This window comes from Capricornis sumatraensis, chromosome 23 (genome assembly GCF_032405125.1).
Source record: "Capricornis sumatraensis isolate serow.1 chromosome 23, serow.2, whole genome shotgun sequence".
NCBI classification, from domain to species: domain Eukaryota; kingdom Metazoa; phylum Chordata; class Mammalia; order Artiodactyla; family Bovidae; genus Capricornis; species Capricornis sumatraensis.
The window spans coordinates 31,433,193-31,449,766 of record NC_091091.1 but is presented as its reverse complement, the minus strand read 5'-3'; the positions used below and the strand labels follow the sequence as shown (position 1 = coordinate 31,449,766).

Below are 16,574 nucleotides of genomic sequence, written 5' to 3'. Positions count from 1 at the left end.
TCCACCAAGAGAGTGAGGTGCAAAAGAGGCTTCCACACAGAGAGGCGGGGATGGGAATGGGGACATTGGCTGGATTTGTTGGTATGAACGCTTGCCACAGCAATCCTGGGGAGTACAGCCATCTGACCCAGGATCTGAAGACCCTCTGGGAACTTAGCCAGGAGCCAAAACAACACAGAGGTCTCTTCCTTTTCCAAGTCAGATTTCTCTAAACAGCTGGAGCAATGGCACCCTGGGAAAGCTTAGAACTGCAGACCCTTAGGGAGACTCATCTACCCCTCTCGTCAACAAAGAAAGTGACTTGCCCAAAGCCACACAAAACCCATCTAGTCAGAACCCAGAGCTTTCAAGCCAGCTTCTAGTGGCTGACAGAACAGCCTTGCCTCCAAAAGTCTTAAGTTTCAGAACTATTTCATCGCCAAATCATCATCTCCATCCATATTTCTCTGTGGTCCTCCTCTTTGTTCAGTGAGATGCTGACTCCCTGCCATAGGCAAGGCACTTGCTGAGCCCTGGAGAGAGGTGGAGGTGCAGGCCTTTCTGGAACCCGTCAGCTCCAGTGATGGCAGCAAGGACGCCCTCTTGTCTGGGGAGTGGGTGGGGAGCGTGGTTCTATGCCTCTGCCACACCCTCTCTTCAGTGTCGTGCAGCAGCTCTGTGTACAGTCACATGGTCAAACCTGAGATCCGGGGAGGGAGGGAGAGCAGCGCAGTCAGGCACAGAACCTGGGCACCTGGCACAGAGCTAGAACGCCTACCACACAGCCCCACGGAGGGCCGGTCCACTCTCGGCACAGCCACTCGGGTTCATTCAGGCCTCGACAAGGCTCACTGTCCCCAGAGCTGAGGTTTCCTTTCCTTTCCAAAGCCATTCATTGTAACAAAGAACTCACAGTGCACAATTAACATCCAAAACTTTGGTTCCCTACTCACTTGGAAGGTTGGTTGTTTCTCCCAATTAAAGCAGCATTTCTCTCCTTAATTTAAAAAATAAAATACAATGTAAAGGAGAACAAGTTTCCTTTATAAGCTGGGAGATTTAGGAGCTCCAGATGAAAACTGTTTCTGATGATTTAATTCCATCCTGCCGAAAGGATGTGCAACATATTGCATCTCCCAGGGCAGCCAACAGCTGTCTCCAACACTCACTCTTTGCCCCAAAGCTCTTCCACATTTTATGCTGAGTACCCAGCAGGATGTGATGATGGATTAACATTTGAGCACAGTAACTGAGGCACTCTTTCCTCAGTTCAAGTCGGGGTGCTGGAAATTCAGCAAAATTTCAGCAAATTTTGTGACATAATCCATCCTGTTCTGAAAGGAAAGGATAGTGTTCAGGACACAGGGGCTGCAGAGCCTCTGCTCTGAAACAAATTCCAGCAGAGGGGTCAACAGGATATGGACGAGCTCTATTCAACCAGAATGGATTGAGCACCTATTATGTGCCAGGCAAAGTTGCTAGAGATGGAAAAAGAGAAACGTCTTGAGACCACGGGGGAGACAGATCAGTGCAAAGAAGATGAATATTCCCACGGAGGTAAGCACAAAACAGCAAGGCAGACAAGGAAGTGGTTCAAGCCTCAGATGTCTCAGAGCAATGTAACAAATGAAACAAAAGACCAACTCAAGGGCTGTCCCTGAACTCTGAACAAAACCTTTGAAACAGTCTGGGTTTATTAATCCACCCACATGTGCAAAGGCGCATCAGCTGTTGGTGAAAGGCAGTTGTAGGGTGAGTTGTGGTCAGAGACCAGCTTCCAAGTACCTGTTACTGGTGGTGTGATGGGGGAAGGGAAGTGAAGGGTTGGTGGCTCAGTCGTGTCCGACTCTGCGACCCTATGGACTGTGGCCCACCAGGCTCCTCTGTCCATGGAATTCTACCGGCAAGAATACTAGAGTGGGTTGCCATGCCCTTCTCCAGGGTATCTTCCTGACTCAAGGATCAAATCCGGTCTCTTGCACTGCAAGCAGACTCTTTACTGTCTGAGCCCTCAGGGAAGCCACAGGTGAATTGCTGTAGAGGAAAACAAGCCCTGGGTGGGCTCGAACCACCAGCCTTTTGGTTTACGGCTGAATGTATGCACTAATCGATTATGCCACAGAGACATATGATGGGGGGGAATCGCTTAATTTTTTCCAACCCTCAGAATTTTCTCATTTATAAAATGGGAATCATAATGTCTACCCAATATGAACCAGCCAGTCAGAGCCCCCAGCCACCGTGACTGACTCAGGAACGGACACTCCCAGGTGCTGTTGGAGCTATTAAGAGACAGGCCCTCGTCACCTTGTCAGGCCATGCCTGGGTTGCTAAACTGGCTGAATTTAAGCTACCGCTTAAGGAGAGGCTGCCTGAGAATAAAGCTAACCCACAGACACTGGCCTGGAGATGGGCCAGTCCACTCTGGGAGTCACCGTGAGCCGGCTTCCCCTGAACCTGCTTGGACTTTTCTTTCCATGAACCAATGCATTTCCTTTAGGTGCTTAATAAAAATAATAAGGTAAAAAGAAAAGCAGCCTACTAGAACCATCTGCAAGGGATCTGGCTGGTTCCCTCCATGGTCCCACATCGAATCAAGAGTCCCCTGTCACTCTCCAGCTTCCTCAGCTGGAGGCGAGGGGTCACTCAAGGAAAGTTCGGGCGGTCACTTTGGCGTGAGTATCTGTTGACCAAAGAGACCTGTTTCCTGGAGATTCAGGAAGCAGAATGCTCCCCCGTCCTGGGTGGACTAAGAGCCCTGCACTGTGATCACGAAGTGTGAATAGAGTGCCAGGAGAGAGTCCCCACAAGAGGAGGGACCCAACTTCCTACAGGTTTGGAGATCCAATGCTGACCACGCAGGTGCTCCTGTGAGAGGGGACAGAATGTCTTGGCTCTCACCTGGGAGAGTTTCTAAGCAACGCCTTTCAATTCTCAGCACCTAACAAGCCAATTTTGCTGTACTGAGAACTGGCTTTATTATGCCAGACACTCATTATCCCCCAGGAGAAAAAGTTCTTTATTGCAGATACAGTTCTCTGGTCTCCTTTCACTTGGAGGGGAGGGGAGTGTACAATGAGTACATATTGGGCTGTGGGCTGCCCTTTACGAACTGGGGTAAGAACCAAGGGATCCAGCCCTAACTCAACACTTATCAGCTGCGTCACAGTGGGCAACAGACTCTCTGAGCCTCAGTGTCCTCAACCATGAGTAGAGAAGTTACAGTCTTTCCTCATTTACATCATGAGGGCTGATTTGGGGACTTGTCAGAACGCTCTGTAAATTATTTGGCACTTACAGATGTAAAGGCATGGCACTGGCCAGAGATTATCGGAAAGAGAACATCTTTTGTGTGATCACAACATATTCCTTTTCAGAAAACGTTCCTTTATAGAGGAAGTGATATTTATCACTCACATCCATGGAGATAACCTCGTTGCCACTAGGATTCAGGGTAGAAAGAGGTAAAATTGATTCAGCCATATTAATGGAGTGCATCTTGGGGTGTACCGAGGGCTGAACCATACCAAGGGCTTCCGTGATAGCTTAGTTGGTAAAGAATCCACCTGCAGTGCAGGAGACACCGATTTGATTCCTGGGTCGGGAAGATTGTCTGGAAAAGGGATAGGCTACCCACTCCAGTATTCCTGGGCTTCCCTGGTGGCTCAGCTGGTAAAGAATCCGCCTGCAACGCAGGAGACCTGGGTTCAATCCCTGGGTCGGGAAGATCATCTGGAGAAGGGAAAGGCTACCCACTCTAGTATTCTGGCCTGGAGAATTCCATGAACTGTATAATCCATGGGGTCACAAACAGTTGGACACGACTGAGCGACTTTCACTTTCAACCATACCAATGTGATTGCGCTCTGCACCGCATATGGCGGGTAGGGATGTAAAGAGCATTGCCCAGAGGCTAAGGGTACAGGTTTCAGAGTTTGTATCAACTTGGATATGAATTTCAGTTTGCCACATATCAGCTAGTGACTGTGGGCAAATATTTATTCTCTCTCAGCCTCAGTTCTCATTGTTAAAGTAAAGCTATAGGTTTGTTCTGAGAGTTAAATGACAGGGTAGACATAAGCTGCTCTGCACAGCTCCTACATACAGTGAGCAGCCACTAAACCAACACAGCAGAGACCAGCACCACTACCAATCTTCTTACCACTGTTGTTACCATAACTCATGTTACTATCATCACCAGCATCACAGTCATCATCAGGGCAAATGGCAGGTGAGCTCTGCCAAGGCAGAGAGGACGAATCTTCCTTAGAGACAGATAGAGATAGAGAAAACATACAGAGATGTAAACACTGAGGGAAAAAAAGAGTTTACAAAGTAAATGCAGACGTGTGCTGAGAGAGGAATAGCAGGCGGGGGGACTGAGACCTGGAGAAAACACAGAGAGTTAATCACAGCTGCTCGGTGAACTGGAAAAGTAGTCAACAATAGATTTAAAAGCCGTAAAACAACACAAGGACGCAGCTGAAGTGTAGTGGTACAAATGTGTGTGAACTCACACCAAGTTTTTCCCTGGTAATGTTCGTCCATCCAGAAGTAGAAGCCAAGAACTGAAGTCCAGAGGACAACAGTACCTTTGTCAACCAGACCAGTCACATTTTCAGTAAGCACCATACCTTCCACAATGAACAACCAGGAATTTAAATTCACTTCCAGTTCAACTCATCTCCCTTTCCAGGCCACAATGAATATGCCATTTCTTCTTAAGTGCTAAGATACAAAATATAATCCAGACGAGAGAGTTCAGGACAAGAGAATGTTTTCCCAGGTTTGCTCACAGCTTATAGAGCAACCAAATCCAATCAAGAGCAGTGGTCAGGATCAGGGACAGGCTTTCCATTGCTTCCTGGGAGGGAGCCTCAAATCACAAGCTCTCAACTCTGCTATAACATTCTTAGAAGCTAGGTCAGGATGTGACCCTTGGGAACAGCCCCTAAATGTCAGGTGACAAAGATGACAATGATGATGAGACCACAGTAATATTGGGGCGGAATTCCAAACTGCAACTAATTATCACAAACGTAAGAGCAAGAGATCTCAGAGGTCATTGAGTTTAACCCACTCATTCTACAGAGGAAAAAAGTGAAGCCTAAAGTAGTTGGTATATGTGTAAGTTAACCCAATAACACAGCTGGAGAGAGGAGAGCTGAGGCTGGGACCCAGTCTTCATCCTCACTCTTTGGGGCTAATGCAGCCACTGTGGTGGATGCATCCCCATCAACATGCATCAGGGGAGTCTTTTTTGTAGGAGAAGAGTGAGATCACACACTTTTTTGATAGTGCTGCCTTCCTGGTAACAATAGGGCTCCTGGATTATCACTCGAGAGGCCTCTGTGACTAATTCTGAGATGACTGGGTCCATGCTGGCATTATCCCGTGTTTGGGTTTTGGCCATGACATTATCATGTGATGATTCATATCACCGTGACACATTCATAACAGCAATCATAATCCTATTATCTCTCTTTTGTTTTGTGATTTTCAGTTGGAGTGTTAATAGATGTTTTCACCTCATTAGCTACCTGACCTCCAGGACAGTTACATGATTAGGTAAACGCGGTAGGACCATTTCTAGTTTATACTAAGAAGACTTGACTGAGACCAAAAAAGGTCAGATGAAATCATATGAGGGCATCCAGCAAATAAGGGACTTAGCTGGGACTTGAATGAGGGTCGTCTTACGTACAACCAGTACCCTATCCCCGGTTTACACATTCATTAAAGGGAGCTTATAAAACCACAGTCCTGTATCTATTTCCTTGAGTCCAGTTTTTTTTTTTTGGGGGGGGGGGTGTTGTTTGTTTAAAGTTACTAAAATATAAAGCTATGTCCTTTATTTTGTGCTTTTCCCCCCAAATTCTCATAGTGTTTCATTTTATTTTTTCAAGCTTTAAAGGTATATAACTAACATACGGGGCTTCCCTGGTGGCTTAGATGGTAAAGAATTTGCCGGCAATGCAGAAGACCTAGGTTCAAATTAACATACGATGTTCTATAAGTTTAGGTGCACACGTAATGATTCGATATATGTATATGACATGAAGTGATCATCACAATAAGTTTAGCTAACACAGTCAGGATGTGATTTTAAATAACACATTTGATATCAAATCACCAGCCTTTTGGTCCACTGTTCTCAGTACCACTTTAATCAGTCAGATTAAAATTCTCGGAACCTGGGGGACATGTAGTCTCGAAGGTGCAGCTAGCGATTTTATAACTGACAAGAGAGGGCCTGCCTGTCCTGCCAGAGTTATTAGAAGTGCTTGAAATGTGAAAAAGAGAACTGATAATGCAGCAGAAGCAGAGAAATGAATACACATCCTGCTAGTCATAACAGGAAAAGACGTCAAGCAAAGAGAGAATGAATGTCAACTGAACCACCAAGAACTAGATACTAGCTTTGGTTTTTCTTTTCTTTCCTTTGTACCAAATTTCTTTCTTTAAAATATCCTTTCTTTTATGAAATGATGCTATTGTAGGTGGTAATTTACTTTTCACATTAGTATTTGTTTTGAATTTTAAAACTACAAGAATCTAAAGAACATAGCAAATACTTATTAATTCATTGCTCATCAATCAAAATTAACAAATACTACCATTACAGTCATTTTAAGCCCAAGTATTTTTTTATCAAAAAAATAAAATTATACAGACAAAACTGACATCCCTTTGAGACTGCCCAGACTAATTCCACCTTTATCTCCCCCAATAACGTCCACATGGGATTTGTGTATCTATTTACCTATATATCTGTTTGTTTACCTATCTATATCTAGAAAAATTATAGAAGAGACTTTTTCTATGTCTGCATGAGCTTACAGAACAGCACATAAGACTGGTTTCAACAATATTTCTCTTAAAGAAACAAATATGTATTCTTTCAAGTTTCTTTTTACACACTGAAAACTGAAAGCAGCATGATACAGTGAAAAACTTGGTGAGCTAGAAATCAGAAGATCCAGGCCTGGACCTGCAGTTACTATTTACTTCCGGTGGGATTATGTATCAGTCAACGTCCTCTTTTTTTTTGGTAAAATGAGAAAGCTGGATGAAAGGATCTCCAAGGCCTCTTCCACCTTTGAAATCTGATGACTCTAAGGTTTAATCTCCTCATCTGTCAAATGGGGATAACAACGTCTGCCTTACTAACTTATAAAGATCAAACATCATGTGCAGGTGTTCCGCAAAGCAGTGATATAATAATAATATTAGTTGAATAATAATGAATAATAACTATCACTAATACTACACACTAAAATTAAGCTATTTTTTAGCTTCTGGGAATACTTTTGAGAAACTATTGATACACTACTGTTGTTACATATAACTTGGTTTAGACTGACATGTTGCAGTCCAGGCAGCATGAAATAATTTAATTTCTTCTAACTGCTTTCTTGGGCAGGCAGTTCTGCACAAGGACAAGCTTTCAACTCTACCCTGAAGACTGAGTAAATGAAATATCAAAAGTGCCTTGCCATAAGATGCTGTCTTCTACAAAGCATTCCATAGACAGAACCAGGCTTAAACAGTAAAATGAAGCTCAAAGTACTTTGGGTCTGGAGTTGGTTTGCCCGAGACATAATTCTTCAGGAAATGCATGCAGAATTTCACTCATTTTGTGAAGGATGAAATTGAGGGGGTAATTTGACTTATAGGGGTTAGGAGAGATCTTTCTGTTTTCTCAGTGATATAAGATATGGTGACCTCTCAACCCACTAACTCTTCTGGGGAACATCAGGGTCTTTGAGATGGAAAAACAAGCTGTTTGAAATGTATATTTGAAGGAATTCCCTGGCAATCCAGTTTTAGGACTCTGGGCTTTCACTGCCATGACCCAGGTTCAATCCCTGATCAAGGAACTAAGATTCCGCAAAGCCAGTGTACATCCAAAAAAAAAAAAAAGTTGAAATGCATGTTTAAAAACTGTTAAACAAGTTCTCTAAGAAGCCAAATGATAATGTTTCTACATGCAAATAAAATGTTTAGGGGTTTATAGGTCACTAGCCCCAGTGAAGAACAGTGTGCACATAAACATGAACGCCTTTGCATATACCGCTTTCTCCTGGACCACCTCCTCCCTACTCCCCCTCACCTGGATAACCACCATCCTTCAACATGCAGCTCACATGGCACCTCCTCCAGGCAGCCCTCTCTGACTTCTGCCCCCATCCAGTGTGTGCTGGTATTTCCTCTGTCATCCCCCATAATGCCCTGCAGTTCTATTAAGCCTCAATTACACTCCGTTCTAACTCCTACCACCCTCACTAATAATCATCCACTCAATCACTCATCTAATGTCCTCATCTAATACCCCACGGTCATTTTGAAAGCAGTAATTATGCGTCCATTTCATGTCATAGAGCCTGGCACACAGTAGGTGTGTGGAACCAATAAACACATCCATACTTGTACACACCTGCTCCGTGTGTATGCGTGCGGACATAATAGCTGTGTATCACATTCTCAATTTGTTTCCTGGCTAAGTGTTCCATGTATGCTGCTACAAGGCTTTGAAGATGAAGCTCCGTGGAGAATGTGGATTAGACTCAGTCTTTGAACACTGTCAAAATTATGTAAATAACCACCATCCACATCAAGGATAGAATTCTAAAATATTCAACAAACAGACTTGTTGCCACATTTTTCCTTTTAACTAAATCTGAAGAAAATGCAATTTCAGTGTGCGATCTGAGGAGCTATGTGTCTAATCTACACGATTCTGAGATGAAACACATGCTCCAGGAATGGTCCCTATGTTTGCTAAATTTTCCTTTCAGTTTATAACACTGATTTTTTTCTGGTAAATGTACAAAGAAGATTATAAAATTCAAGTTAATATTAAATCACAATAAAAGTTTAATTTTAAAGAATTTAAATTCTCACTCAATAAAGCTGGTCCTTTCCTAGAATTGCCTGACTGTTACCCTGGACATTTTAATCAGTGTAATTTAAGCTAAATACTAGGAGTCCCTATGAAACCGAAGAGGTGTTGTGGGGTATTTAGGGAGGAGGCCAAGAGAGACAGTTTTTGTTGGTAAGTCAAGCGACTTCTTGGACAGGCTCTGCCATGAATAACTGTACATCTTATTGCAATCAATTCACCCTGCAGACCTCAGTTTTCTCATCTGTGAAATGGGAGGGTCAAATGAGACAACATTTAAAGCTCCTTTATGTTTTGTGATTTTAGGATGGTGGGTATTTTCCTAAAGCTGTTACTCATGATACACAGAAAAGTGAGGATGATCTGGCCACGGTGTAGACAGATTTTGGCCCACAGAAATCTGAGTTTCTAGCCTCTATGCTTCTCTAGTCCTGGGTAACTTCAGGGGGACTTAACCTCTGTTTAACAGATATGTCTGTAAAATGGCAAAGTGATTTTCAGGTGTTGGGGGAAGGGGCATCAGGAAAGTTTCAAAACACAAATGCTGGGCTCACCCCGTTTCTATCTTAGGAGGTCTGAGTTGGGACCTGAGAATTCGTGTTTCTAACAAGTCCGGGTGGTAACTGACACTGCACTTTCAGAACCACTGAACTAGACAAGCTTGAATTGACCTTTCAACTCTAAGAATCTATGGTGGTGGGTTATAAAGAATTTAGTAACAGTTGTATTTTTTTAGGAGCCACTTCTATCTATTAATTGTGCAGTACCCCAGGAAGGGGCTTCCTTTTCCGTGGGGTTTTAGACATTGCAAAAATGTGGTTATTCTTATACCTAACTTCCTTTAAGAGATTCAGTGGGTATGTTCAACAACATTTGACCTCCTGGAATCAAAATGTTCAAGGTTCACAAACCTCAGGTAATTTAGTAGATTGACTGGCTCAGTGTTATGTTATCTTTGTTGACTAGGAAGAAAGCATACCTCCATTTACACTGAGTTCAATGATGCAGAGGACAGAGGAGTCAGACTCCAGTATGTCAAAAGTTCTTTAGTCAAGCAACATCATCATTATGAGAAAGCCTACCTTCCAAACTCACGCTAGACTTAAAGTTTTTGATAAAATCATCTGTATCGCTAGATTTCAATGGTATAGCAATTACACGGGGTGTTTTTTAGACTACTGATACTTGGGCCCCATTTCCAGAGATTCCTTTTCACCCTAGGCATTGGGATTTTTTTTTTTTTTTCCCACATATCGTAAGAATCTACTTTATTCTCAAAATGACAAAGCGTATAGTGGTTGCAAGAGGTTAGGAACGGTAGGGAGAGACAGTGAGACTGTAACAGAACAGGAGGAAGAGAAGAGGTGGGTAGCCAGAGGGAGACCTTTGCAGCAGTGGAATATTCAGTATCTCGATTGTTGGGGCATTTGGATTTTTAATAGCTTCCCCAGGGAGGTTTCAGAGGAATCGGAAACAAAGTTTGAGATTCACCAATCTCTAAAGGAATAGTATCAATCTGTTCTTCTTTACCTTGATCCCCACAGGCCATTTTTGTCACTACAAACAACATGACCATGTGTCTTAAATTGCACTTATGAATAAACATTGAAGTTTTTATAAGCTTACAAAGGGTCACAAACACAGTGGGCAATCGATCAATATTTCTTAGCTAGACTGAAGTATCTTTCACACAATTCAAAAAATATTTTTGTGGCAAGACTTGTCCCAAAGTATATAAATAATGTTTGCTGTAGGAAGCTGGGTGAGGTTTGCTGGCGTATGACTCTTGCTTTTTAAATGATAAGCACCTTGAAGACATCATCCACATCCTAAAATCTTTCAAATTCCTGAGTGTCTGTCTGGCTTGGTGCCGGGCAAATTAGAGGCGGTGAACAAACACTTATTCAACTCACTTGGATTTACGATTGTCTCTAAGCCCATGGGAACGGAGACCTTAGCAGAATATGCTAAGTGATTCATTGTGGAGTATGAGGTATATATTTCCTTGTGCTCTGGGAATTTAATTCTTCTCAATTCCTTAGAGTAAATGAGAGTATTATGGATGGGACTTTATAAATACACCATATAACTATTTGTTTGAAAAAATGGAGGGAAGTTTCTGGTGCCTTAAAAAACCTTTCTGACTACAGCCGACAAAACACAGGTACCACCCAAGGCAGAGAATATTCTATGTAGGTGACTTCTGAGTTTTGACTCTGTTTTACAAAGCTGTGGTCCTATGAAAGTTGCGAAAGACAAAAAGCAACAGCAGAGAGACAGGTCCATCTCGGTTACATGTGTGCGTGCCCTTGTAGCCATTTTCTCAGATCACCACAAATTAAACCTGTGGTTCAGATCCAAGCAAGACTGAGAACTGCCTTGGTTGAGGCAAGTAAGAATGGTTAAAACCCAATGGCTGGCTTTTCACTCAAAACTGTTCTCCAGCCCTTCTCCCTGCCACCCCATCCATTGCTAATTAGGGGAAGCCAAGGCTTGACATGTACACAGTCCTCTATGGTAAAATTGATTATTATATTACTCTGGAAAATAAGGAAGTCATTTTGTTCAAAATATCAAATTCCACAAAATCATACGTGGCAGCTGTTAGTGTATGTGTGTGGGGGAGGGGTGAGTGTGTGAAAATATTAACCCTCTCCCCTTCAGATTTCTGACATCTTGACAAAAAAGTGCACAAAAAGAAAGGAGGAAAAAAAAAAAAAGATTCCAATGCATGTAAGGCAGAAGCCAATAGTAAAGCTAACATCTGGATTTTTTTAAGGTTAAAAGAATTCCCACGATGTAAGACACATCATACACGCCATTTAACCAGAGTGTGGATTTGCTCTGACACACTTACAAGCAGAGAACCAGTATTCCTCTCTCAAATGTGTCTAAGCGACTTTTAATTGCATCAGATGAAGAAATGAGGTGAGTCATGTTTGGCTGTGCTTGAGCCTGCTAACAGATCATCACATCCATGTCCAACTATGTCCCTTGAACCTCAGGACATAGTTTATGTACTTGCTTGGGGACTGTTAATATAGTTTTGCTTTGTAATTTAAAGATATCTAAAGTTGCTGAAATGCTTATCACAGCTCCTGCAGAGGTGCTCAGAAGCGACTTGTGAGCATGCTTTTCTGGCAAAACACCCCTGCTCGTGAATCCTAACACCGCACTCCCCTCCGGTTCATGAGTCTGACTCTGCACTCAACAGACACGGGACATTTCAAATGCCTTAAAGTTCATTTTCCATCATCGACAAGTTCCAGCAATGAACACAACAAACCTCCACCTTCGGAGACCCTCATAATTCATAAGGTTTCAGGATTTCGAAAATGTCCCCTTCCATTCCCTCCGATCTGGTGACAACGCAATCTGTTTTCCCGTAGCCACGCGACTTTTCTTAATAAAAGAGTTTAGTAACCAGCGTAAAAAGAGCATCTAGACTTCCTTGACGTCGGGATCGCTGATTTCACTGGGGTCATGAGGAGCTGTTTTAGGTCACATGTTACCCCTGCCGTTATGAATCATTTATTACAACTTTTTTAAACAGAAGGGGGTGGGGATCCACACAAATCGCATACTCATGCACAAATGCTTAGCGCCAAGAACATGGTCAGAAGTGCTGCCCGGACTAGAGAATTTAAAAAAAAAAAAAAAACCAAACCCTTGATTTCCCGCTTGGGCTGGGGAAGGTAGGATGACGTCATGCAACCTTACCTTTCTGAAAAAGACCAGGGCTCCTGGCATGGAAGGCTCACCTGAGGCCACCGAAGCCGGGAGTCATTTTGGGTGTCGCGCGTGTGCCTCCTTAGAAAATTCCAATGACATTCTACCAGCTTTCCGCATGCCAATCATGACAAGCGTCCGCTTAGACTCTCCCGAGTCTGGGAAGGGGGCAGAGGAGGGGGGACGCGGGCAAAGGAGCCAGCGAAAGAGAAGGAGCACCCCGGGCACCGCACACCCGTCTGGAAGCAGAGTCACATGCCGCCAGGAGCCATTCCTGTGGCATTACACATGCTGAGTGTAAATGGCAAACAATATCAGTCGATGTTTATACCACATGTTCTCAGCCTCTTCACATATCAATGCCCAGGCCACCTCTACGCAGACAGGACGCCTAAGACCACTTCTGAAGGAGGGTGTCTGGTGCTAATCATGAGGCCATTTTTAATAAAATTCCGAAGCCTTCAGTTCTGGTTTACTTTCCTATTTTTTTGTGGGTGGTGGTGATGAGAGTGCTCTGTTTATTTGCTTGTTTTTGACTCTGGGTCTGGTCCTGAAGAACCCCAAAAGGACCCCATAATGACGCTTAGCAATGCAGCTGCCTCAGACAGCGTGGTCATACTGACTTCCAACCCACAAACCTCCTGATTGGCTGGCCTCTCTTTTTAAAACTTCTGTGAAGCAAGAGGAGATGGAGTGAAGTGACTCATCATTTCACCATCCCAAGTTGTAACTGCAACATTTTTCAGCAGGAAGAACCGGCTGTCTTCTGCTATAAGCAAGGGCCCGTAACTGGGGGTGAACGTCCCCCAGGGTACACTGTAGACATTTTGTTTCAGAATTGGGAGCACTACTGGGATCTACTGGGCAGAGGTCAGTGATGCTGCTAAAATCCTACAATGCTCAGGACAGACCCCCCAAAAAAAGACTACCAGTCCAAGATGGCAATAGTGCTGGCAGCTGAGAAAATATCCCACAGCTAAGTACCTCTAAAAGTCTTGCAAAAAATATGACACCAAAAGCGGGGGGGGAGGGGTGGAGAAGGAAGGAAGGAAGAAAAGAGAACAAAGGCAAGAAGCCCCTCTCTGTGAGGCACTGACCGGAGACCACGTCCCCTGATGGACCTGGCCTGATTTACAGTTTAATTACTTTAGGAAGTTGCTCACGTGTCTCCCCAGGAGTCACCATTCTCCTGCCACTTTTCCTCCTCTTCTCTTTATAATACTTAACCAAACCAAGTAAACCTTCTCATGACTTTTGAAGTCAAATGCTGCTGTGTGCAGATGCCTCGTTGCCAGGTTAAACAGAGCTGCCATCGCCCCTTTGTCCTGTCTGGACCATCTGATGTTCATCTGTGATGCCCAGAATCCTATATAATCCCTGCTCAAAACTATTCAGGAGGGGAGGCGTTTTACAAGGTAAACCCTTCCCAAAAGAGCTTAGAAAGGCTGAGGGATGAAAGCTCATGGCGTTCTATTTGCCTGAGACTCCTAGGTGGGGATCGGGAGCGGGGGGTGATGGTCACCAGCTTCGGGGAGGCTCTTCTCCACACACTCAGGGTGTGACGTTCCTGCAGCCACTGGCAAGTCGAAGTGAAGGCCACTCTTGCCTGCCTGAACAGCTGCCCACCAGAGGTCGGTCCACCGCCCACTTGCCCACTGAGCTCCCTGAGCCCGAGGGCTCCTTCTTCCTAATTTAGTCATAGCCCACAGGCTGCCCCAGGCGCCCTGGCTCTCTGCCGCCCACTCAGTCACAGACACCTAAAGGCGCCAGTCCCAGATCCTGACGCACAGGATCCGGCCAGCCTGGCTGCAGCCACATTTCTGCTCAGGCCTGGGCCCCTCCCACAATCAACTAGTCCTCCTCAAGGCGCGAGGTGACGCCACATTTTGCCCTTCCTCTGTCTCTTGTCTCATCTTATTACACTCGGGACTTGCTTAGGATAAGGGTTACTACAGAGTGCTCCACCACACACAGATCTAAGGCTCTGCCTTTCTCCTGCCACCAAGCCAGCACTGACGAGTGGATGGGAAGGGCTCAGGGGCTCTGGGCTGGAAGAAGCAGGAGGCAATTCTGTCCCAGATGAAATGCTGCTGTTTATTCTGAGACTATGAGCTCCTTGAGGTGACACGATGGAAGGGGATCATTTGGCCTCTGCTCCAGGAGCGACATCCCAAAGCAGGCGGTGTAGTGACCCTCAGTGGAGGTGGGGGAGGGGGCTATTCACAGTACGACACACTCGGCAGGCGTAGACAGCCCAAGGGTGAATGGTGAAGGCAGCGGAAGATTAGGAATAGGGAGGTGGGAGCATTGCTTCACGGCCCGGCTTCATCACTGACTCAGCGTGTGGCCGCCAGCCCCTGCAGAGTCCTCAGAGCTCAAAACATCCAAGTGCTAAGCACACAGGAACTTAAGGGCATAACATGTGGCCATGCAAAGTGCAGTCTATAATCTACTTACTGTTGAATGTTAATTTAAAAACCAGGTTCTGTAAAAAACTAAAAATAGAATTATCATATGATCCAGCAATCTCGCTCCTGGGCATATACCCACAAAAACTCTAATTTGAAAAGATACAGGCACTCCAATTTTCACAGCAGCACTATTTACAGTAGCCAAGACATGGAAGCAACCTATATGTCCATTGACAGATGAATGGATGAAAAAGATGGGGGAGGGTGGAGTGTGTGCGGAATGGAATACTACTCAGCCATAAAAAGAATGAGATACTGCCATTTGTGGCAACATGGATGAACCCAGAGATTATCATACTGAGTGAAGTAAGTCAAACAAAGACAAAAAATATGATACCAATTAGTGGAATCTAAAAAGAAATGATACAAATGAACTTATTTATAAAACAGAGTCACAGATATAGAAAACAAATTTAGGGTAACCAAAGGAGAAAGGGGTGGGAAGGATAAATGAGGAGTTTGGAATTAGCAGATACACACTGCTTTACGAAAAAATAAACAAGCTCCTACTGTCCAGCACAGGGAACTATATTCAATATCTTGTAATAAGCTATAACGGAAAGACATATAGAAGTATGTATATATATATAACTGAATCCCTTTGGTGTATAACAGAAACACAACATTGTAAATAAACTAAAATTCAATTAAAAGTTTTTTAATTAAAAAAAAAACAGTGCACAGAACTGTATATACGTTATGGTTATAGACATGTAAAAGGCAAAACAACCCTTCAGTTCAGTTCAGTCCAGTCGCTCAGTCGTGTCCGACTCTTTGCGACCCCATGAATTAATTGCAGCATGCCAGGCCACCCTTAGGTGGAAAGAAAAAATACTATCAGAGACCACACCAAAATATTAACAAGGCAGCTGAGTTTAGATGGTGGATTCTTAGGTCATTGCTTTCTCCTTTCTCCTTGGGTAAATGCTCCAATTTTTCTTTAATAAGCACATTTATTTTTCAGGGGAAAAAAACTTATTTTTTTCATGGACAAATGAATTCAGTTGGATAAGCATACTGCACCATCTAGCGTATAAGGACTTTTCAATGAATTATATTAAATTGTCCATCAAGGCTCCTTGCCATAGCAGGCACTTCTCCTCTGGAGAACCATTATGCCAGAATGTAAGGGCAAGGCACCTGGAGGAGACAGGCATCCATGTTCTCTTGTGGAGGCCCAAGTGCAAGATTCAGGTGTGTCTTCACACTTATACGCCAGGAAGGCACTTGTACAAAGTAGGTGGAGGAGCCAGCACACTGTTTAGGGGTCAACAAAGGCCCGTTTTAGGACCTCAGACTTCTGACCAGAGAGATCAAGGTCATCGGCATGAGACCGCTTCTCATGTGGTACACGTACACAATGTTTTATGTATATATAATGGAATATTACTCAGCCATTAAAAGGAATGAAACTGGGTCATCAGCAGAGAAGCAGAAGAATCTAGAGTCTGTCATGCCACAGTGAAGTAAGTCAGGAAGAGAAAAACAAATAT

At 43.9% G+C, this 16,574-nt stretch overlaps 1 protein-coding gene across 1 annotated transcript in view; it reads right to left on the bottom strand.

The window, feature by feature from the left end:
• RBM20 (RNA binding motif protein 20) overlaps window positions 1-16,574 on the bottom strand; it is a 189,959-nt gene that overhangs the window by 58,845 nt on the left and 114,540 nt on the right. The gene's annotated exons all lie outside the window — the stretch shown is intronic.